This window comes from Triturus cristatus, chromosome 4_1 (assembly GCF_964204655.1).
Source record: "Triturus cristatus chromosome 4_1, aTriCri1.1, whole genome shotgun sequence".
Lineage (NCBI taxonomy): Eukaryota > Metazoa > Chordata > Amphibia > Caudata > Salamandridae > Triturus > Triturus cristatus.
In genome coordinates, this window is record NC_140585.1 from 1,347,415,035 (window position 1) to 1,347,440,157 (window position 25,123).

Below are 25,123 nucleotides of genomic sequence, written 5' to 3' on the forward strand. Positions count from 1 at the left end.
ACAAAGCATAGCATAGCGCAACAAAACAAAACATGGCATAGCATAACAAAACATAGAATAGCATAACAAAACGCAACAAAACATAGCATAGCGTAACACAAAAAAGCATAGCGTAAAAAACATAGCATAACAAATCATAGCATAACATAGCATAGCAGAACAAAGCATAGCATAGCAAAACATAGCATAGCATTACAGAGCATAGCATAGCATACCAAAACATAGCATAACAAATCATAGCATAACATAGCATAGCATAACAAGCAAAACATAGCATAGCATAACAAAACATAGCATAGCATAACAAAACATAGCATAACAAAACAAAGCACAGCATAACAATACATAGCATAGTATAGCATAACAAAGCATAACATAACAAAACAAAACATGGCATAGCGTACCAAAACACAACAAAAGAGCATAGCAAAACACTACAAAATATTGAGTCGCATATTAGCCACTAGATTATTACCGCACATGACCAAATTGGTTCACGGGGACCAAGCCGGTTTTATCCCCACCAGGAGCACAGCCTGGAATATTCGCCGCCTGGTCCGTATCATGGACAGCGTCTGGGACCCAGCACAGCGGCCGGCAGTGCTCGCCGTGGACATCGAAAAGGCTTTCGATAGCCTCGAATGGGAATACCTCGACGCGGTGCTCGAGAAGTCCGGCCTGGGGGAGGGGTTCGGACATTGGACACGGGTCCTTTACTCCTCTGCTACAGCCAGGGTGCGGCTGGGAGCGGTCGTGTCCGCAGCATATCCAGTACGCAGGGGCACACGGCAGGGTTGCTCGTTATCTCCCCTGTTGTTCGCCTTGGCGATGGAGCCTTTGGCGGCGCAAGCGCGGACAGGAGCGGTGTACGGCGGGGTTCGTTGTGGGGAGGAGGAACATCATATATCCCTGTACGCGGATGACCTCCTGCTGTACCTGGAGGACTCCGGTGACGCCTTGGAGGGGGCTGTGGAGATGCTCTCGCGCTTCGGCGAGCTCTCGGGCCTCAGGGTCAACTGGACCAAAACCTGCGTTTTCCCGCTGCGGGCAGATGTCCCATATTGCCCTCCCACTCGGGATGTGGTATGGGAAGCTAAATGCTTTACTTACCTGGGAGTCCGGATATACCACGATGTCGAAAATCTCTTGGACGGTAATGTAGGGCGTTGCATAAGGGCTTTGAGGGGATGCATGGCCTTCTGGGCTGCCCTCCCGCTCTCGGTGCTGGGCCGGGTCGCGTTGCTGAAGATGGTGGCTCTGCCCCGACTGCTCTATTACTTCCGCACACTGCCGATATGGATCCCGCAGAGGATCTTTAAAGAATTGAAGTCGCAGATCATCAGCTTCCTATGGGGGTCGGGACGGCGACGGGTAGCCCTGACGGTTCTGCTGCGGCCTAAACTAGAGGGGGGACTGGCGGTCCCCGATTTTGAATTGTACTACCTGGCGGCGCAGCTACAAGTGCTGACACAGAATGTGGCCAGGGTGTTCCGGGGCCCGGAGCTGGGACGAGGGACGGGCATCCAGAGACATGTCCTGTCTTACATAGTCATGCAACAGAAATTAGACCTGAGAGATTTGTCCATCGAGGAGCGGACTCTCCGGCTATGCTGGCAGAGGGGCATGCGGAGAGCAAAGACGGTGAGACCTTATGCACCGGAGATCCCGCTGGGGATGCTGACGGCGCTGCCGCATGGAGGCGACTGGTCCCCGCTAGCGGAGTGGGAGGAGCTGGGGTTGCAGATGGTGGGGGACCTCTATATAGATGGGGTGCTGGCCCCCTTCGGGGCTTTGCAGGAGCAGTTTGGCCTCCCGGATGGGAGTTATCTCCTGCACGCGGCGGTGAGCGCGGCAATACAAAAACACTGGAGAAAGGGGCTGGAGGAGCCCTCTGTGGCACTAACCTGTCAGTACGTGGCAATGGCGGCGGGAACGATTAAGGCGGTGACATGCCTACAGGCTAGACTGCTGCAGGAGGGGTTGGAGCCGCTTGCGGCATTAAAGGAGCGGTGGGAGGAAAGCATAGGCAAACCCATTCCGGACACGATCTGGAGTCACATCATGCGGAGGACATGGAAGGGTAGCGGGAATGCCCGCTTTCAGCAGGTGCACTTCTTCATCATTCACAGGGCGTATTTGACCCCGGGAAAGATTAGCCGGTACTTTAAGGTGCAGGAGGCCGCTTGCCCGCGCTGCCTCACACTGGGAGCTGAACTAGAGCATATGCTGTGGGGGTGCCCGAAGCTTGGGTCGTACTGGACTGAGGTGGGAGAGATCTTGAATACTATAACGGACCGGGAGGTGGAGTTTGATATGGGGGCGTGCCTGCTGCTCTGGTTCCCTCACACAGCAAAGACAAAAGTGACGAGTAAATTTATTGACTTGGGGCTTATGTTGGCTCAGAGAGAGATTACGTGGCACTGGAAGTCCCGGGAGGGTCCATCAATCGGGCGGTGGATGTCCGAGTTATTAAAATGGTCTAGATGCGAGAGTGAAGTCAGACGGCGGCAAGCGATTAAGGCGGACAATGAAAAGGGGTTAGAGTGGGTAAGGGCATGGGAGCTGATCGAGCAGGCCCTGCAGGATTGCCGGCTCGAGCGGGCGGAACGGGAGCGCGAGGAGAACGGAGTTCCTTGAGGCTGAGGACAATAGATGTAACCCCTGACGGATGGCACGACTTAGAGTTAGGGACCACTGGAGGGGCCCACAACAGCAGCAGTTGGGGGGTGGGGTGGGAGGGGGGGGGAGTTCCTGAGGTGGGAGGGTAATGCTATATTGAGTTGGATGAGGAATGTAGCTGTTGGGACAGAAAAGCAGAGGCTCCCATGGGGCATGATCCAGGCACCGCTATGAGGCGATAGTTGTGTTACAATGCTTAACTGTCTATATATGCCGCCCGGCCCCCGGGATGTGGGCTGAATGGCTGTGTGCATTGCTAAACCGAAGAATGTGATCGGAGATTGTAGGGGGTGCCGGTTGCCCCGATGGTTATTTTGCTGAAAATGTTGCAATAAAAAACATGTTTAAAAAAAAAAAAAAAAAGAGCATAGCAAAACACAACACAACAAAGCATACCATAGCATAGCATAACAAAACAAAGCTTAGCTTAACAAAGCGTAGCATAGCAAAACAAAACATAGCATAGCAAAACAAAACATAGCATATCAAAACTTAGCATAACAAAGCATAGCATAGCGTAACAAAACAAAACATGGCATAGCATAACAAAACATAGCATAACAAAACGCAACAAAACATAGCATAGCGTAACACAAAAAAGCATAGCGTAACAAAACAAAGCATAACAAATCATAGCAAAGCATAACATAGCATAGCAGAACAAAGCATAGCATAACAAAGCAAAGCATAATGAAACAAAACATGGCATAGCATACCAAAACACAACAAAACAGCATAACACAACAAAACAAAGCATAGCTTAACAAAGCATAGCATAGCAAAACAAAACATAGCATAGCAAAACAAAACATAGCATAACAAAACATAGCATATCAAAACATAGCATAACAAAGCATAGCATAGCGTAACAAAACAAAACATGGCATAGCATAACAAAACATAGCATAGCATAGCAAAACATAGCATAGCATAACACAAAAAAGCATAGCGTAACAAAGCATAGCATAGCATAACAAAACATAGCATAACAAAACATAGCATAGCATAACAAAACATAGCATAGCATAACAAAACAAAACACAACAAAACATAGAATACCATAAAAAACATAGAATATCAAAACTTAGCATAACAAAGCATAGCATAGCGTAACAAAACAAAACATGGCATAGCATAACAAAACATAGCATAGCATAACAAAACTCAACAATACATAGCATAGCGTAACATAAAAAAGCATAGCGTAACAAAACATAGCATAACAAATCATAGCATAGCATAACATAGCATAGCAGAACAAAGCATAGCATAACAAAGCAAAGCATAACGAAACAAAACATGGCATAGCATACCAAACCACAACAAAACAGCATAACAAAACACAACACAACAAAGCATAGCATAGCAAAACAAAGCATAACAAAACACAACAAAACATATCATAGCAGAACAAAACATAGCATAGCATAACAAAACAAAGCATAGCTTAACAAAGCATAGCATAGCAAAACAAAACATAGCATAGCAAAACAAAACATAGCATAGCATAACAAAACATAGCATAGCATAACAAAGCATAGCATAGCAAAACAAAACATAGCATTGCATAAAAAATAGCATAGCATAACAAAACAAAACATGGCATAGCATAACAAAACATAGCATAGCATAGCAAAACATAGCATAGCATAACACAAAAAAGCATAGCGTAACAAAACATAGCATAGCATAACAAAACATAGCATAACAAAACACAACAAAACATAGCATAGCATAACAAAACATAGCATAGCATAACAAAGCATAGCATAGCAAAACAAAACATAGCATTGCATAACAAATAGCATAGCATAACAAAACCAAACCTAACAAAAAATAGCAAAACAAAACAAAACATAGCATAGCATACCAAAACAAAGCATAGCTAAACACAACATAGCATAGCATTCCAAAACATAGCATAGCATAACAAAACAAAACATTGCATTCCATTACAAAACATTGCATAGCATAACAAAACATAGCATAGCATATCAAAACATAGCATAGCATAACAAAACAAAACATAGCATAGCATAACAAAATATAGCATAGCATAACAAAATACTACAAAACATAGCATAGCATAACATATCATAGCCTAGCATAACAAAGCACAGCATAACAAAACATAGCATAACAAAGCATAGCATAACAAAACACAACAAAACATAGCATAACAAAACATAGCATGGCATAAGAAAACAAAACATAGGGAAGCATAACAAAACAAAACAAAACATAGTACAGCATAACAAAACACAACAAAACATACCATAGCATAGCAAAGTGCAACAAAACATAGCATAGCATAACAAAACATAGCATAGCATAGCAAAACAAAACATAGCATAGCATATCAAAACATAGCATAGCATAACAAAACAAAACATAGCATAGCATAACAAAACATAGCATAGCATAACAAAATACAACAAAACATAGCATAGCATAACAAATCATAGCCTAGCATAACAAAGCACAGCATAACAAAACATAGCATAACAAAGCATAGCATAACAAAACACAACAAAACATAGCATAACTAAACATAGCATGGCATAACAAAACAAAACATAGCGAAGCAAAACAAAACAAAACATAGTACAGCATAACAAAACACAACAAAACATACCATAGCATAGCAAAGTGCAACAACACATAGCATAGCATAACAAAACATAGCATAGCATAGCAAAACAAAACATAGCATAGCATGACAAAACATAGCATAACAAAACATAGCATATCAAAACATAGCATAACAAAGCACAGCATAGCGTAACAAAATAAAACATAGCATAGCAAAACATAGCATAGCATAAAAAAAACAACAAAACATAGCATAACAAAACAAAGCATAGCATAGCAAAACACAAGAAAACATAGCATAGCATAACAAAAAGCATAGCATAGCAAAACACAGCAAAACATAGCATAGCATAACGAAACAAAGCATAGCATAGCAAAACACAACAAAACATAGCATAGCATAAGAAAACATAGCATAACAAAACAAAGCACAGCAAAACACAACAACACATAGCATAGCATAACAAAGCATAGCATAGCATAACAAAACATAGCATAGCATAACAAAACATAGCAAAGCATAACAAAACACAACAAAGCATAGCATAACCATACAAAAAAGAATAACAAAACACAACAAAACATAGCATAACAAAACAAAACAGCATAACATAGCATAGCATAACAAAACAAAACATAGCATAGCATAACAAAACAAAATATAGCATAGCATAACAAAACATAGCATAACAAAACAAAACATAGCATAACATAGTATAGCATAACAAAACAAAACATAGCATAGCATTACAAAACAAAACATAGCACAGAATAGCATTACAAAGCATAGCATAGCATAACAAACATCTCATAGCATAACAAAACATAGCATAGCATAGCAAAACATAAAAAAGCATAGCAAAACAAAACATAGCATAACGAAACAAAACATAGCATAGCATAACAAAACATAGCATAGCAAAACATAGCATAGCACAACAAAACAAAGCATAGCGTAGCAAAACACAGCAAAAGATAGCATAGCATAACAAAACACAACAAAACACAGCATAGCATGACAAAATGCAACAAAACATAGCATAGCATTACAAAGCATAGCATAGCAAAACAAAGCATAGCATAACATAAGAAAACATAGCATAGCATACCAAGACATAGCATAACAAAACAAAGCATAGCATAACACAACAAAGCATTGCATAACAGAACATAGCATACCATAACAAAGCATAGCATAACAAAACACAATGGGGCATTACATTACAAAACATAGCATAGCATAACAAAACAAAGCATAGCATACCAAAACACAGCAACAAATAGCATAGCATAACAAAACACAACAAAAGGCAGCATAGCATAACACAACGCAACAAAACATAACATAACAAAACATAACATAACATAGCATAGCATAACAGCATAGCATAACATAGCATAACAAAACATAGCATAGCATAAAAACACATAGAATAACAAAACAAAACATAGCATAACAAAACACAACAAAGCATAGCATAACAAAACAAAGCATAGCAACACAACAAAACCTAGCATAGCATAACAAAACACAACAAAACATAGCATAACAAAACAAAACATAGCATGGCATAACAGCATAGCATAACAAAACAAAACTTAGCACAGCATAACATAGCATAACATAACAAAACACAACAAAACATAGAATAGCATAAAAAACATAGCATAGCATAACAAAACATAGCATAGTATAGCATAACAAAACATAGCATAACATAACACAACAAAACATAGCATTACAAAACAAAATATAGCATAACAAAGCATACCATAACAAAACACAATGAAACATAGCATAACAAAACATAGCATAGCAAAACAAAACATAGCATAGCATAACAAAACATAGCATAGCATAACAAAACACAACAAAACATAGCATAGAATAACAAAACATAGCATAGCGTAACAAAACAAAGCATAGCATAGCATAAAAAAGCATAGCATAACAAAGCATAGCATAGCTTAGCATACCAAAACAAAACGTAGCATAACAAAGCATAGCATAACAAAACACAACGAAACATAGCATAACAAAACATAGCATAGCATACCAAAACACAACAAAACATAGCATAGCATAACAAAACACAACAAACCCAGCATAGCATAACAAAACACAACAAAACATAGCGTAGCTTAACAAAGCATAGCATACCATAACAAAACATAGCATAGCAAAACAAAACATAGCATAGCATAACAAAACATAGCATAGCATAACAAAACAAAGCATAGCATAACAAAGCATAGCATAGCAAAACAAAACATAGCATTGCATAAAAAATAGCATAGCATAACAAAACCAAACCTAACAAAAAATAGCAAAACAAAACAAAACATAGCATAGCATAACAAAACAAAGCATAGCTTAACACAACATAGCATAGCATTCCAAAACATAGCATAGCATAACAAAACAAAACATTGCATTGCATAACAAAACATTGCATAGCATAACAAAACATAGCATAGCATATCAAAACATAGCAGAGCATAACAAAACAAAACATAGCATAGCATAACAAAACATAGCATAGAATAACAAAATACAACAAAACATAGCATAGCATAACAAATCATAGCCTAGCATAACAAAGCACAGCATAACAAAACATAGCATAACAAAGCATAGCATAACAAAACACAACAAAACATAGCATAACAAAACATAGCAAGGCATAACAAAACAAAACACAGCGAAGCAAAACAAAACAAAACATAGTACAGCATAACAAAACACAACAAAACATACCATAGCATAGCAAAGTGCAACAAAACATAGCATAGCATAACAAAACATAGCATAGCAAAACAAAACATAGCATAGCATGACAAAACATAGCATAACAAAACATAGCATATCAAAACATAGCATAACAAAGCACAGCATAGCGTAACAAAATAAAACATAGCATAGCAAAACATAGCATAAAAAAATACAACAAAACATAGCATAACAAAACAAAGCATAGCATAGCAAAACACAAGAAAACGTAGCATAGCATAACAAAAAGCATAGCATAGCAAAACACAGCAAAACATAGCATAGCATAACAAAATGCAACAAAACATAGCATAGCATAACGAAACAAAGCATAGCGTAGCAAAACACAGCAAAAGATAGCATAGCATAACAAAACACAACAAAACACAGCATAGCATGACAAAATGCAACAAAACATAGCATAGCATTACAAAGCATAGCATAGCAAAACAAAGCATAGCATAACATAAGAAAACATAGCATAGCATACCAAGACATAGCATAACAAAACAAAGCATAGCATAACACAACAAAGCATTGCATAACAGAACATAGCATACCATAACAAAGCATAGCATAACAAAACACAATGGGGCATTACATTACAAAACATAGCATAGCATAACAAAACAAAGCATAGCATACCAAAACACAGCAACAAATAGCATAGCATAACAAAACACAACAAAAGGCAGCATAGCATAACACAACGCAACAAAACATAACATAACAAAACATAACATAGCATAGCATAACAGCATAGCATAACATAGCATAACAAAACATAGCATAGCATAAAAACACATAGAATAACAAAACAAAACATAGCATAACAAAACACAACAAAGCATAGCATAACAAAACAAAGCATAGCAACACAACAAAACCTAGCATAGCATAACAAAACACAACAAAACATAGCATAACAAAACAAAACATAGCATGGCATAACAGCATAGCATAACAAAACAAAACTTAGCACAGCATAACATAGCATAACATAACAAAACACAACAAAACATAGAATAGCATAAAAAACATAGCATAGCATAACAAAACATAGCATAGTATAGCATAACAAAACATAGCATAACATAACACAACAAAACATAGCATTACAAAACAAAATATAGCATAACAAAGCATACCATAACAAAACACAATGAAACATAGCATAACAAAACATAGCATAGCAAAACAAAACATAGCATAGCATAACAAAACATAGCATAGCATAACAAAACACAACAAAACATAGCATAGAATAACAAAACATAGCATAGCGTAACAAAACAAAGCATAGCATAGCATAAAAAAGCATAGCATAACAAAGCATAGCATAGCTTAGCATACCAAAACAAAACGTAGCATAACAAAGCATAGCATAACAAAACACAACGAAACATAGCATAACAAAACATAGCATAGCATACCAAAACACAACAAAACATAGCATAGCATAACAAAACACAACAAACCCAGCATAGCATAACAAAACACAACAAAACATAGCGTAGCTTAACAAAGCATAGCATACCATAACAAAACATAGCATAGCAAAACAAAACATAGCATAGCATAACAAAACATAGCATAGCATAACAAAACAAAGCATAGCATAACAAAGCATAGCATAGCAAAACAAAACATAGCATTGCATAAAAAATAGCATAGCATAACAAAACAAAACCTAACAAAAAATAGCAAAACAAAACAAAACATAGCATAGCATAACAAAACAAAGCATAGCTTAACACAACATAGCATAGCATTCCAAAACATAGCATAGCATAACAAAACAAAACATTGCATTGCATAACAAAACATTGCATAGCATAACAAAACATAGCATAGCATATCAAAACATAGCAGAGCATAACAAAACAAAACATAGCATAGCATAACAAAACATAGCATAGAATAACAAAATACAACAAAACATAGCATAGCATAACAAATCATAGCCTAGCATAACAAAGCACAGCATAACAAAACATAGCATAACAAAGCATAGCATAACAAAACACAACAAAACATAGCATAACAAAACATAGCAAGGCATAACAAAACAAAACACAGCGAAGCATAACAAAACAAAACAAAACATAGTACAGCATAACAAAACACAACAAAACATACCATAGCATAGCAAAGTGCAACAAAACATAGCATAGCATAACAAAACATAGCATAGCAAAACAAAACATAGCATAGCATGACAAAACATAGCATAACAAAACATAGCATATCAAAACATAGCATAACAAAGCACAGCATAGCGTAACAAAATAAAACATAGCATAGCAAAACATAGCATAAAAAAATACAACAAAACATAGCATAACAAAACAAAGCATAGCATAGCAAAACACAAGAAAACGTAGCATAGCATAACAAAAAGCATAGCATAGCAAAACACAGCAAAACATAGCATAGCATAACAAAATGCAACAAAACATAGCATAGCATAACGAAACAAAGCATAGCATAGCAAAACACAACAAAACATAGCATAGCATAAGGAAACATAGCATAACAAAACAAAGCACAGCAAAACACAACAACACATAGCATAGCATAACAAAGCATAGCATAGCATAACAAAACATAGCATAGCATAACAAAACATAGCAAAGCATAACAAAGCATAGCACAACAATACAAAAAAGAATAACAAAACACAACAAAACATAGCATAACAAAACAAAACAGCATAGCATAGCATAACAAAACAAAACAAAACATAGCATAGCATAACAAAACAAAATATAGCATAGCATAACAAAACATAGCATAACAAAACGAAACATAGCATAACATAGTATAGCATAACAAAACAAAACATAGCATAGCATTACAAAACAAAACATAGCACAGAATAGCATTACAAAGCATAGCATAGCATAACAAACATCTCATAGCATAACAAAACATAGCATAGCATAGCAAAACATAAAAAGCATAGCAAAACAAAACATAGCATAACAAAACAAAACATAGCATAGCATAACAAAACATAGCATAGCAAAACATAGCATAGCATAACAAAACAAAGCATAGCATAGCAAAACACAGCACAAGATAGCATAGCATAACAAAACACAACAAAACACAGCATAGCATAACAAAATGCAACAAAACATAGCATAGCATTACAAAGCATAGCATAGCAAAACAAAGCATAGCATAACATAAGAAAACATAGCATAGCATACCAAGACATAGCATAACAAAACAAAGCATAGCATAACACAACAAAGCATTGCATAACAGAACATAGCATACCATAACAAATCATAGCATAACAAAACACAATGGGGCATAACATAACAAAACATAGCATAGCATAACAAAACAAAGCAAAGCATACCAAACACAGCAACAAATAGCATAGCATAACAAAACACAACAAAAGACAGCATAGCATAACACAACGCAACAAAACATAACATAACAAAACATAACATAGCATAGCATAACAGCATAACATAGCATAACAAAACATAGCATAGCATAAAAACACATAGCATAACAAAACAAAACATAGCATAACAAAACACAACAAAGCATAGCATAACAAAACAAAGCATAGCAACACAACAAAACCTAGCATAGCATAACAAAACACAACAAAACATAGCATAACAAAACAAAACATAGCATGGCATAACAGCATAGCATAACAAAACAAAACTTAGCACAGCATAACATAGCATAACATAACAAAACACAACAAAACATAGAATAGCATAAAAAACATAGCATATCATAACAAAACATAGCATAGTATAGCATAACAAAACATAGCATAGCATAACATAACACAACAAAACATAGCATAACAAAACAAAATATAGCATAACAAAGCATACCATAACAAAACACAATGAAACATAGCATAACAAAACATAGCATAGCAAAACAAAACATAGCATAGCATAACAAAACATAGCATAGCATAACAAAACACAACAAAACATAGCATAGAATAACAAAACATAGCATAGCGTAACAAAACAAAGCATAGCATAGCATAAAAAAGCATAGCATAACAAAGCATAGCATAGCTTAGCATAACAAAACAAAACGTAGCATAACAAAGCATAGCATAACAAAACACAACGAAACATAGCATAACAAAACATAGCATAGCATACCAAAACACAACAAAACATAGCATAGCATAACAAAACACAACAAACCCAGCATAGCATAACAAAACACAACAAAACATAGCGTAGCTTAACAAAACACAACAAAACATAGCGTAGCTTAACAAAGCATAGCATACCATAACAAAACATAGCATAGCAAAACAAAACACAACAACGCATAGCATAACAAAGCATAGTATAACAAAACAAAGCATAGCATAGCATAGCAAAACAAAGCATAGCATAACAAAACATAGCATAGCATAACAAAACAGAAGAAAATATAGCATCGCATAACATAACAAAACAAAGCATAGCATAACAAAACACAACAAAACATAGCATAGCATAACAAAACACAAGAAAACATAGCATCGCATAACATAACAAAACACAGCATAGCATAACAAAACACAACAAAATATAGCATAGCATAACAAAACACAACAAAACATAGCATAGCATAACAAAACACAACAAAACATAGCATAGCATAACAAAACATGTGTGTGTGTGTCTATATATATATATATATAAATATATAAAAGTGGCATGAGAAAACAATGTTAGATCTTGAGGAATATCACACCCACATTTTATCATTTACCAAAAATACATGAAAATGTGGCAACACCTCCAGGCAGGCCAATTGTTTCCTCCATGGGTAGCTTAACCAAAAATTTGTCTAGATTCTTGGATCATTTTCTATTTGAATCTGTGCTGAAATTGACATCTTACATAAACGACACCACCAACTTTATCCAAAATATTGAAAACATCGAAAGAGATCCATCATATTGTATGATTGTGTTGGACATAACAAGTCTCTACACTTGTATCAATCACTCTCAAGGATTAAGTGCGATTGAGTATTTTCTTAGAAATAGAGCTTTGAAATTTGCCATCCATAATAGAATGTTGTTGGAATTGATTGAATTTTGTTTATTTAACAAAATTTTTCTCTTCCAGGGAGATCTCTATAGACAAATCTCAGGAACCGCGATGGGCCCCTGCTTAGCCCCCAGCTACGCAAACTTGTTCGTGGGCTGGTGGGAGGAGCAGGTGGCCTGCTCCACTGATAACCTTGAATGGACCAAGGAGATAGTGTCTTGGCATCGATACATCGATGACCTTTTTTTAATTTGGAAGGGCTCAATCGACAAAGCTAAAGAGTACATTCAGCATTCTAAATAGCAATGATGTTAATCTACACTTTTCAGGAGGGATTAGTTCTCTGGCAGTAAACTACCTCAACCTCAGAGTGGAAATAAAGGAAGGAAAATTGACAACCGCTCTTTACAGAAAGCCGACGGCAGGCAATAGTATCCTGCACGCTTCCAGTGGCCATCCTCAGAGGTTGAAAAATGGCATACCTTATGGTGAATTCCTCAGATTAAAACGGAATTGCTCTAGACAATGTGATTTTGATCAGGCAGCAAAGAGCAGCCTTAGTCAGTTTAAAGCTAGAGGTTATGATAGTGATCTTTTGGAGAAAACCTTACAAGGAGTCAAACAGTTACCTAGGGAGGAAATTCTAAAACAAAAACAAACTAATAAATCAACCGAAGGTCAATTTCGGCTGATAACTTTTTCCGATGATGTTTCTAGTTTAAGAACAATCTTGAGAAGAAATTGGCATGTGTTAAAATCAGATCCAGTGATTGGATCTGATATTCCGTTGGCCCCCATGATCACGTTCAGGAAAGCATGCTCTTTCAAAGATAATTTGGTCTCCACGGTCATCTAGATCCAATCCCTTCTAAAAAGGGTACCTTGAAAGAGATGAGAGGATTTTACCCTTGCGGTAAATGCAAGGCTTGTGCCTTCAGCAAAAGAGTACTAAGCTACAATGTGAAAGGTCTAAAAAGAGGGAGGACCATTACCAAATTCTTGACTTGCCACACTTCACATGTTGTCTACTGTTTGAAATGTCCATGTGGACTCATGTATGTGGGCAGCACTATTCATAATGTCAAGATTAGAATTTTAGAACACATGCGAGCTATAGCGAAAGAAGATTTTAATTATCCTGTCGCACGGCATTTTGCCATTAAGCATAAGAGTGACAGGGATCTTTTGCAGTTTTTTGCTATTGACTGTGTTCCAGCACATGCCAGAGGGGGGGGGATAGAGTGTCAAGACTAAGACGACTGGAATTGAGATATATAACCAATCTCCAAACAAAAACCCCATATGGGTTAAATTCTGGAGAGGAATTAATAATACATCTAGGGATCTAGAAGTATGTATTCCAGTAGTCATTATTGTATAGCAATGCAATAGATTTTCTGTGAATTACTTGGCGTTTAGGCAAATGATTTTGGGTTGTGTATCTTTTTTGATATCTTTTTTGAAATGTTTATTGTTTATCGACATGCAATTTGACTTAGAATCAGTTAGCCGATACACGGCTATTATCTACGTAAATGGGAGGGGTTTAACAACCTTTATTTAATTGGTTGCGAACTGCCGATCCACGGCAATATTTTTAAGCAATATGGGTTAATGTGTTTAAAGCATATGAATGAATTGACTGTTTTCTTTGCTTTTAGGAAACCCTTTTCTTTTGCTTTTAAATATAACATTAATGAATTGTAAGGATTTGACCTTTGTAAAGTGGCGCTCACGATATGCTGGCCGTCACCCCCTCCCCTTCTAGTATTTCTATGTTTTCAAAGTGACCATGTGTTTATAAAATGGCACCCTGCGATGAATTTGGTAACACTGAAGAAGGACTAGTTCCGAAACGCGTTTATTGTTTTTGCCTAAATAAACGAGGCTGCGAAAACTACCCCCCCCCCCCTCGGGAGTGCTCGAGATTCCTTTTTGTATTATTAGGAGGAATTTGGGAGCGATAATGGATATTGCGGGGCACCGCCGCATTTGAAGCACCCGCCCTTAGTGTGCCGCGCTCTTGTCGGTGTGAAGGAGCGATATATAAATATATATTTACAAAAATATTCCTTCCATTCTTTCCATGGCATGCAAGGTTCTCCTTTTGTTTGAAGGAAGGGTTGCGGCTGAGATAAGTTTAATGAGCTTAAAGCACACATGGTGAGTTGATGTTTGTGCTGGAAAAATATTTACTATAGAATAAATATTCTAGTAGTATCTAAAATTCTGTATTTAGTTGTTCAGAATGCAAATCTTTTTTAACCCCTTAACTGCTGGGCCTCCATGCTGAGCCCTTTTTTTGCTATTTGGGGTAGTTCGCGCTTAGGCCCCTGTAACATAAGGTATCCATTCCAAATTTGCGTCCTTTTCTTCCAACATCATGGGGATTCTAAAGGTACCCAGGGTTTGTGGACTTCCCTGGAGAGGACCCAGAAATTAGCCAAAATACAGCAACATTTAGTTTTTGGGTGGGAAAATGGGAAAAATGTGCTGCAAATGAAAGCGTCTGGCACCATTTTTATCAGGAGACCTGGGGGAACGCTGGGTGGTAGGAATTGTGTCAGCCCGTTGATCCCACAACTTTCCCACACAAAAATTTGAGGTTTGCAGGGGATGTTGGGTAAAAAAAAAAACAGTGATAGCCACGCAAGTCATTCACCCTTGAACTTCTCTCCTTGTCTATTATTATAAAATGTGAAGGTTTGCCTGATTGACGACTGAGCTAGGACACAAAATCCCCTGCTACCCATATTGACAAAAAAAGTCTTACAAATGGCCATTAAACCGCCACAAATATACCTCTAACACTAATTTGATAAAGCTAATCCACCACTTACACTGGTTGGTTTTAGCACCTCCAGAAACGCTGGCTTCAAAGCACAAATACTTATCAAAGTATATACATATTTAAGCCAAGCCTTCTGAAGGGAAGCCATAAAGCCACTTCAAAGCTCCAACCAATTTATGGTCCATTCACATGCCATTCACGCACCACACACAAGACTTCCATGCCGCCAGCCACTGGCCCAATCAACCAGATCACTTGAACTCACATAAACATACTGCCACCATGCAAGGGGCCATCACATTCATATGCCACAAGACATAATGAGTTTGACTACATTTTACCACCTGTAAAGGCCCCCCTTCTTCCTGAACCTTACGAATGCATGCCGAGTGAACCTTTACTAATGGCTCCCATGACAGCAACATGAGACTCAGGAAGACATGTTTTTCATGCGCCTTTAGCGCACTCACTGTGATAAATCCAACTCCTTCCAGTTGGAAGTTGGGGGGGGTCCGAGTACCCTTGTAGGCCATATCTCAAACTGTGCGAACATATCTACCTTTGAAACGAAGGCAAACATGCTGGAAGTTTTCAAAAGCTTTCTAAAGATAACATTATAAACTATGAAGAACGGATGAATGTGAAACACGGGTAGTCTGTGACAACGTAGCATATGTCCAATCCACCCTTATGTGCAGTGACTGTAATGCACTTATCATACAGTAAACTGACCATCTAGTAAGTTCTAACGGAGGATGAGCATGGCAAGCAGCATTGATCCATAAGTACTATAGTAAATTCAGTGTCAGTGTGGCAGCACTGGATTTGAACCCATGGGTAAAGATGAAGTCATGACGTGTATCTATACTACCTTTACTAACTGCCTTCTACCTTTGCAATATTCCTCGGAAAGCGTACCTACCGTATGCTGTCCTAACCCATTTGTGTGTCTGTCCTTATCAGAATCCTGACTAATCCTGTCTATTTGTCAAGACACCCTATACTAATGCCTTCCATCTCTAGCTACTTGAAGCTTGAGAAAACATTTCTGACACGTGCTATCAATGCTCTCACTGTGCTAAATCCAACTCCTTCCAGTTTGTGGATCCAAGTTGGGGAGTGCCCAAGTATGCAGCAAAGCCGTTCTTCGAGCAGAGAGAGCATATCTACCTTTGAAACTAAGGCTAACATGCTGGAAATTTTCAAAAGCTTTCTAAAGCGAACATCATAAACTATGAAGAACGGTTGAATGTGAAACAGGGGTACTTCGTGATAACGTGGTGGATGTTCTGTCCACCAGTATGTGCAGTGTGGGGACTATAATGCACTTGTCAATTGGCGAACAGCACAACTACCACGTTCTCAAAGCAGATAAAGGTGTTGAGAAGTCCATGATTTCCTGAAGTAGAGGAACACATTTTCTGCCGCTGGTTGCGTAGTGAACGAGTGGCCCACATACAGTAGGTATCCATTCACACCAATTGAAAGGTTTACCTATTGGCAGCTCCACCTCAGTCAATTTCCCAGTATTTTGCTTTAGTTTGATACAACATAAAGGAAGTTAGAAAACGGAAGGCAGGCTTACTTGGGCACTGAGGACAGTAAACATGAGTCTCCTGCCTCTTTTCCTGCATTGAGCACACTTTACAACGACAACATGGTCGCTCCTTTTTTGGTGTTGCAGGAATTTTATCAGCAAAATGTCACAACCTGTCAAGGTCTGGATGGCCCCGGGGCAATGCAGCAGAATTGTCATTGAAATGAAGCATGCGCTGCAATAGAAAAAAACGATCTCTGCCCATGTATGGTGCGTAGATGGGAGTTAGCCAAACCGTGCGAGTAGACCAGTAGGATAGCAAGGTTGGTTTATGCACTACCCCCATTTTAAGTGTGAAGCCCAAAAATATCTTCAACTCCCCTAAAGAAGTGGGAGTTTGTAGTGAGTTAATCAGACTGATGGGACGATAATTACCCAGCAAGGATTTTTCACCTTTCTTATACATGGGGATTATTTCGGCCCCTTTCCAGGAGTCCGGTATGGGAGCTCCTCGCGCAATTGCGTTAACCAATAATAAGATGTATTTTCCCCATTTGACTTTGTCGTGTAAAAACGCATAAGCGGGAATACCATCTTGGCCGGGGGCTCTCCCTCCAACGACTGCACAAAGGGCTACTTCAACATCATTAATAGTGAAAGTCTCATCTACAAAAAATACACAGTTTGTCTCACCCACTGTCGACTCCAAAGTGCTACATGCATATTGTGATCCAAAGTGTCTTACCCACTCTTCCTGGGAAACGTGATTAGTTGGGGAATCAGGAATACAATCTCTGTCCCACTTAATAATGGCCCAGAAGTGCTAACTATCTTTCTTATTGATGGCCTCTTTCAAGTCCTGCCATCTCTTTTCATCCCAGGAACATTTTGCTTTAGCCATAGAGTTTTTGTATGCCTGTCTAGCAGCACGTACTGCGGCTAAGTCCCCTCCTTTAATGGCCTTCCCTAGGAGGGCTCTTACCTGCCGGCAGTCACTATCGTACCATCAACAGGAATTCTGATAAGTTGCCTTCTTTTTCTTGTGTGCTTTAAAAAAATTTATTGATCATGAAATCTAAGATAAAGTGTAAATATCGCCAAAATGAAGAAGAGCAGCAGCCAAAATTGATTACTTTGATAGCAGCAAATTAATTTACATCATCTTTAGATCCAACACTAAAGTACAGTTGATGCAAAAAAAATACAAGTCCAGTACTGATAACGGAATGCCAAATATAGTGCAAATATCACAAATATCAATAAAACAACCAATAACATTGTTTATATATCGATAGCAGCAAATTATTTCACATCATCTTTAAATCAAGCACTGACGTACCATTAATATAAGAACTTAACTTCCATTGCAGCCTAATTATAGTCCTAAAATGAATTATTAGAGAACCCTGATCAAGTCGCCATAAATCTACGAAGGGACCCTATGTATTTACTGTATACTTCTTCCCAAATATGAGTCTTATTCATCTTTTCTTGCCAATGCTGAATCGAAGGTATCTTATTAGATTTAAAAATCTGTGGGATCAGGGTTCTGGCCACTGCAACAGCAATAGAGCAAAAATATCGCTGGTGTTTTGACAAGTGCTGAACTTCTGAAGAAAACCCCAAAAGAACTAATTTAAGAGAGGGAATAATACGAACTGCCAGCGCTAGTGATTGATTGATCCTTTTTAATACGTCTGACCAAAATTGCTGTAGTTTATGACAATTACAAAAGATGTGGGTCCAAGACCCTATCTCTAGATCCTCGCATCTAAAGCAATACTTAGAGGAAGTCGGAAACAACTTATACAGTTTTTTCGGTATGTAATAAGTTAGCCATCTTGACAAGAAGGCCATTCTTTTATAGTTGGCTGCTCGCTGGGGCTCTATGGCCTGCTTCACATACTGACTGACATTCCTTTTTGCTAACATTGCATCTCGTTTCTCTTAAAAAACTTTAGCTAAAAAGTTATCAATTACTTTCTGTTCGCCGAGTTGTGCTAAGCAAGAATAAAAATTGCCAATGACGCTTAAGTCCTGAACATATAATTGGTTTAAAATCCGAGAGGCTAGATTATTGGTCATTACATAATTCGTTTTTCAAAAAGTTAGAAATTTGATTAAAGCTAAATGAAAGAACAGTGACCCTGACACCCAGCTGTTGGGAAAGCATCTCATGGGTAATCAAATTTGAGATGTTAAAAAAAATCCCCCGAATATTCCATAATTGGAGAGTTCCCGTGAAAGCTGTAGACCAAAAGGCAGACATTCACCAGTTTTAGAATAAAAATGATAACTAGGAATATTATATGTTTTAAAAAATGTTTGGACACGACAGGCTTATTCCGATTTTGTCTTGGATTTCGATTTTTTGGGCATTTTTGGGGTATGAAGAAATACAGGTAATTGAATTGCTGTCTCGATCAGCATGGTATTTAACATAATATTGTCAAATTTCGATTCTATCATTGGTAATTGAACCAAAAGATTCAGTAGTGCTGTCTGATAGTACAGCTCAAAATTAGAGAGAGCGATCCCTCCCTGAGTTGCATCTAATTGTAGAAATGCTAATGATGTTCTGGGCTGTTTCTTTGCCCAGCTAAAACTCCAAATTATTTTATGAACCTCGCAAAAATTAGGAATTTTAATAGGGAAGCGAATAAACAAAAATAAAAATAATGGAAGAATAGACAACTTAACCAAAGAAAAGTGGCTGATTAAAGTTAAAGGACGAAGAAACCATCTATCTAATAAACTCTTCACTTTGGTGATTGTCTTTCCGTAATTTATTGTAAATAGTTGGTCGTATTTTTTGGTCACAAATAGGCCTAAGTATCTAATAGGTTTCAAAGCTGACTGTGGGGGAAGAAAAGGCAATGATGCAGGGAGAGTATTAAACCACAGTGCCTCAGTCTTAGCTTGATTCAACCTATAACCCCCCCCAATTTGGGTAAAAGCAAGTATGTCATCAAATGCTTTGCAAAAATTGGCTGGCTCTAATGAAAGATAAAGAATAATGTCAATTGCAAATAACGTAATCTTTGGCATGGCCACAACAGGTAGCACTATCCGGGACATTGATATGGATCTTTATTGCCAAAGGTTATATAAAAAGCGAAAATAGAAGAGAGGACAATGGGCATCCCTGTCTAGTCCCACGCCGGATCTTAACTACACCTGCCTCTTTCCTATTAATCAAAATCTTTGCCTCTGAGGCCTTATAAAGTTCTTTTAACATTTTGACCAGTTTATGAGAAAACCGAACGTTGGCAAAATAAAAAACAAAGCCTGCCAGTCAACAAGATCAAATGCTTTTTCTGCATCAAGCATAAGGATCGCTGCCTTGACCTTCTTGGCTGACAGGTAGTCAGTTGCTTGGGTCAAAAAATGTGTATTAGTGGCTATAGATCTATGGGGTATAAAATCTGTCTGATCCCGCTGAACCACATGATGTGGGAGTGGGGCCAGCCTTACTGCCCAAATGAATGTTTTATAATCTATGTTTAGTAAACTTATTGGCAAAATGAACTGGTAACAGTAGGATCCTTATCTTTCTCAAGGAAATACACCACGACTGCTTATTTAAAAATTTTAGATGCAGGTTCACCATTTTTTATCAAGTTATAGAGCTTGGTAAGAAAAGGCAGAAGTAAGTGCTCAAAAGTCTTAAAAACTTCGACAGGAATGCCGTCGTTGCCTGGAGCTTTTGCGTTAGCTATAGATTTCACTATATCGCTTTCTGAGACAGGTTTACTCATGCTCTTTCAAGAAAGAGGGCAATTCTATAGATTTGAAATATTGTGTAAGTGAAGCTAAAGTGATTTCCTGTGACTCCTCGTAGATATTTCTGAAATATTGTGAAAAGACCCCAGCTCTTTCATCTCTTGAATCTACAACTGTGCCCGTGAGTGGATCTCTAATCTGGGAGACTATATTATGGCTATTCTGGATTTTTGTAGCCCAGGCCAGATGTTGTCCTATAAATTGGCTTTCCTCATATAGTTTTTGCTTATAAGCCTTGCTCCCCTTGATTGCCTGTAAATTGAAAAATTGTCTCAGCTTATCTTCAGCTTTTGCCAAACCTTCAAGGGAGGCTGCTTTTTTAGGCTTGGACCTGGACATATTTAAATTCTCTGTAGCCTTTTCCACTGTCAGCTGTAGTGCCACTATCTCTTGGGAATGCAGCTTATTCAGCCCAGATGTATAAGCTATTACCTGATCTCTGAAGGCTGCTTTAAAAGCCTCCCACACCAAGAGTACTGAGGCTGTATACTCATTAACTTTGAGAAAATGCTTAATAAAAGACTGCATTACCGCAATCCATTCTACGTCTTTCAGAAGGGATTTATCAAAATACCACCGCTTGCTGAGTCGACCGTGTTAGATCCATCTGGATGTGAAATGAGATAGCTGAGTGATCGGAAAAAGAGTTGGCAATAATATCCGACTCTCCTCTGGAAAGCAGATTACCAATCAAACAGAAATCTATACGAGAGGCGGTCTTATACCTGGAGGAAAAACACTTATAGTGTGCTTTCCCTGGATGACTTTGACACCAGGGATCCAGCAGGGCAAAATCTTGCTTCATCCTATTTATCCTTTTAGTTGTTTTAGGTTTTAGTTGCTTCTTGGCTGGATTTGAAGTTTTTAAACGAAAATCTTGAATAAAATTAAAACCCCCCCCAAATTATAGAACACGCAGAACCCACCAATAGGTCATAGATCTGAGCCAGAGCCGACATATCATCAAAAATTGATCCATAGTAATTCAAAAGATCGAACACTACACCTCTCCAATTAATCTTTTGTTTAATCCATCTGCCTTGAACATCGCAACTGATTTTTAGTACTTCACAGTTACAATTGTTAGCGAATATAATTGCCACCCCCGAGCAGACACATTAGCAGAAGCAAAATAGGCTTGATATTACCCCTTAGGTAGGGCCAATTTAGGTGAATTTGACCTAAAATGAGTTTCTTGCAAATACAACACCTGTGGGGAAAAGGAAAGTAGCCAAGTCAGCATAGTATTTGCTTTTCTAACATTCAACAATCCATTTGCATTACACAGAATTATTTTGATACTACCCATTTGTTATCCGAATGACACCTTTTTTCTTTAGCACGAGAAACATATGAGCTTTAGATAATACAAACAGAAATTAAAAATATCACTTCTGTATAAACCACAACAGACTTTGATCCACTCATTTTTGACTGCTACCCCGAGCCAACCCCTCCCCCCAACCCGCCCTACCCATCCACGTGGCAGGTGATCCCCTTGCACCATGCCACGTGGGATCCCTATCTGAAGTATGCCATGGAATTGCATTCTGTCCTGTCAGAATTGTCTCCCCCAACCATCCCCCCCATTACCCCCGCAGAACCCTGCAGAAAAGAAATAGCGACTAAAGAAGACACACAAAAAAGAAAGATTGGTACAGATCATAAATACATCTTTAGGTTCCAATTGACTTCAACAAGTCTTGAGCTTCAGAAAGAATATTAAAGATCTTAAATTGGCTTCTAAAGAACTTGGAGTTTTGTTGATTGGACCAAAGAGTATTGAGCACCAATGGATCTAAACTCAAAGCCTAGTTGTTGAAACGTCTTCCTGCGCCTTGCTGATGTCACGGATAGATCTCAAAAAATGTTCAGGGAGACGTTTTGCAGGACTGGTAATGTTTTCTACTCGATTGCACTCGTGAGAATTTGCTCCTTGATCCGATAGTCTAAGAAATTAATAAGGATAGTTTGCGGGTATTTAGCCCAAGGTGACTGATGAAAAGGAACTCTATGTGCTCGCATAATTATCAAATCCTCGGGAGCAAATGGTAATATTTGAACTTTAATCCAATTATTGATAAATTGAGGAACTGACTGTATTTGATCTTGGGACTTACTTCCTTTTGTGGATTTCGGTGAATTGAAGATTAGAGCCATGTTCATGGTTCTCCAATGATTCAAGTTTTAGCTCCAGGTCCGTGATTTTTGCAGATTCCGATATGGAACTAGATTGCAGAAGCTCCAATTTGTCTTCAATCTCTGAGATTCTTTGCTCCGCCACCTGCAGCTGTTTTGGAAGTGCCAGCAGAGTTTCTTCCATCTTACTGAGTCTTTGATTGCTTAGCTCGGTGTCTAAAGCTTGCTGTACCTTTAGGCCATGGATCTCCACCAAGATTGTATCTAAAACCTTTTTACCAGATTCTGGCAGAAGTTCCTGTGGCCTACTGGAAATTTCAGAACGAAGTGCTTGTGCAGAAGGCTTAGGTTCCTGCATAGCAAATACTTGAGAGCTGGAGCAAGGAAAGCAAGGGGAGGAGCTTTGAATAACGGAGAGTCCGGGGGAAGCATCATCCAGGCTTTCAGGAACAGTTGAATCAGATGGAGCACCGAAATGTAGCTTCTTCTGTTGATTAGAGTCGCACCCTGACAGTGACAACAGCGTTGGCCCAGCTACTGTCAACTTGCCCTGCGACAGCCCGTGCAGATCTGGCAGACTTGAGACCAGGATTTTGAAACAAAGGAAAAGTCTTCGCTTTTTTGAGGAGGTCGACTCTATTTTTATCGAGCTCCCGATCTGGCGTCAACACAGCTGAAGCTGAGGAAGGAGTTGAGTTCTCTGAGCCAGTAGAGATTAGAGAGGCAGTATGAATCGTCTCGGCTAGGTTCTCCACCGTGCTTGGCTTGTGCAACGTATGCAGGGATGAACCACCAGCTTTCCCTTCTCCTCCTCAACCAGTGGCTGGCGCTGCTGATAAGGGAAAACAGTAGCAGCTGCAAGGGGCCTCATCTATTTATCTTGCCATCCAGCTACTCTGCTTTGGGAGGCCATCTTGCGTTATTTAGGGGGAACAGGAGGAACAGGTGAAGCAGTTTTAGTATGAAGCTGTTGCAATAGGATGCAGCTCATATTAACAAATAGGAGAGAGTGGGAGGAGAGAGAGAAATCAAAAAAAGGGGGGAAGAAAAAAAAAATATATATACCAGCAGTAGATGTAGTCAGTGCTTGTAGAAAAGAAAAAAAAAACACCAGCAATGCTGGTGAATAAAAGTCATGATCGATCTACAACAGATAACTGCTATTTTCTTACTTACTTCCTTACTTCCTCTTCTTACTCCTTTTGTTTCTCCTTCCTCCCTTTTTTCCCTTTGTTCCTCTCTCCTCCTGTCTCTGCACAACAGTCACAAGGAACATAATAGCTCAGTTTTCTCCCCTTTTCCTCGCCTCCTTTACCTCCTTCCTCCTTTATTACAGAGAGACATCACCGGCACACTCAAGGAAGCTGGAAGCTCCAGAATCCGCTGTAGCTGCTAGTCTGCCCTCCAATAATGAAACACAGTCAGAGGTGAGGGGAAGCCCGAACGCCAGCAGAAGCTTAAGCTGCGGTGCTCCAAAAGGCTCCCTCCGTCCAATTCCCAGCCAAAAAAATACCCTGACATGACACATTTGACAGGTTTGGAAAGTGAAGTGTTGCATTCTGGGAAACAGCTCTGAGAACAAGGGTGGGTGTAGATATAGGGAATATAAAGCTTCAGGCACTTGCTAAAGAGCCCTAAAGCTATTGTACAACGGGGAAGCCAAACCTGGGTAATTACACCAAAGTGCAACAACAAGGCTGATGAGACATTGATAAACACCAGTCATAGAGAATGATATGATCAATACGGTTAGTAGTCATTCTCATTTATGATGAGGGTTGCAACAA

At 38.6% G+C, this 25,123-nt stretch overlaps 1 protein-coding gene across 2 annotated transcripts in view; it reads left to right on the plus strand.

The window, feature by feature from the left end:
* Positions 1-25,123, plus strand: part of LOC146856657 (lactoperoxidase-like) — a 1,363,087-nt gene that overhangs the window by 252,866 nt on the left and 1,085,098 nt on the right. The gene's annotated exons all lie outside the window — the stretch shown is intronic.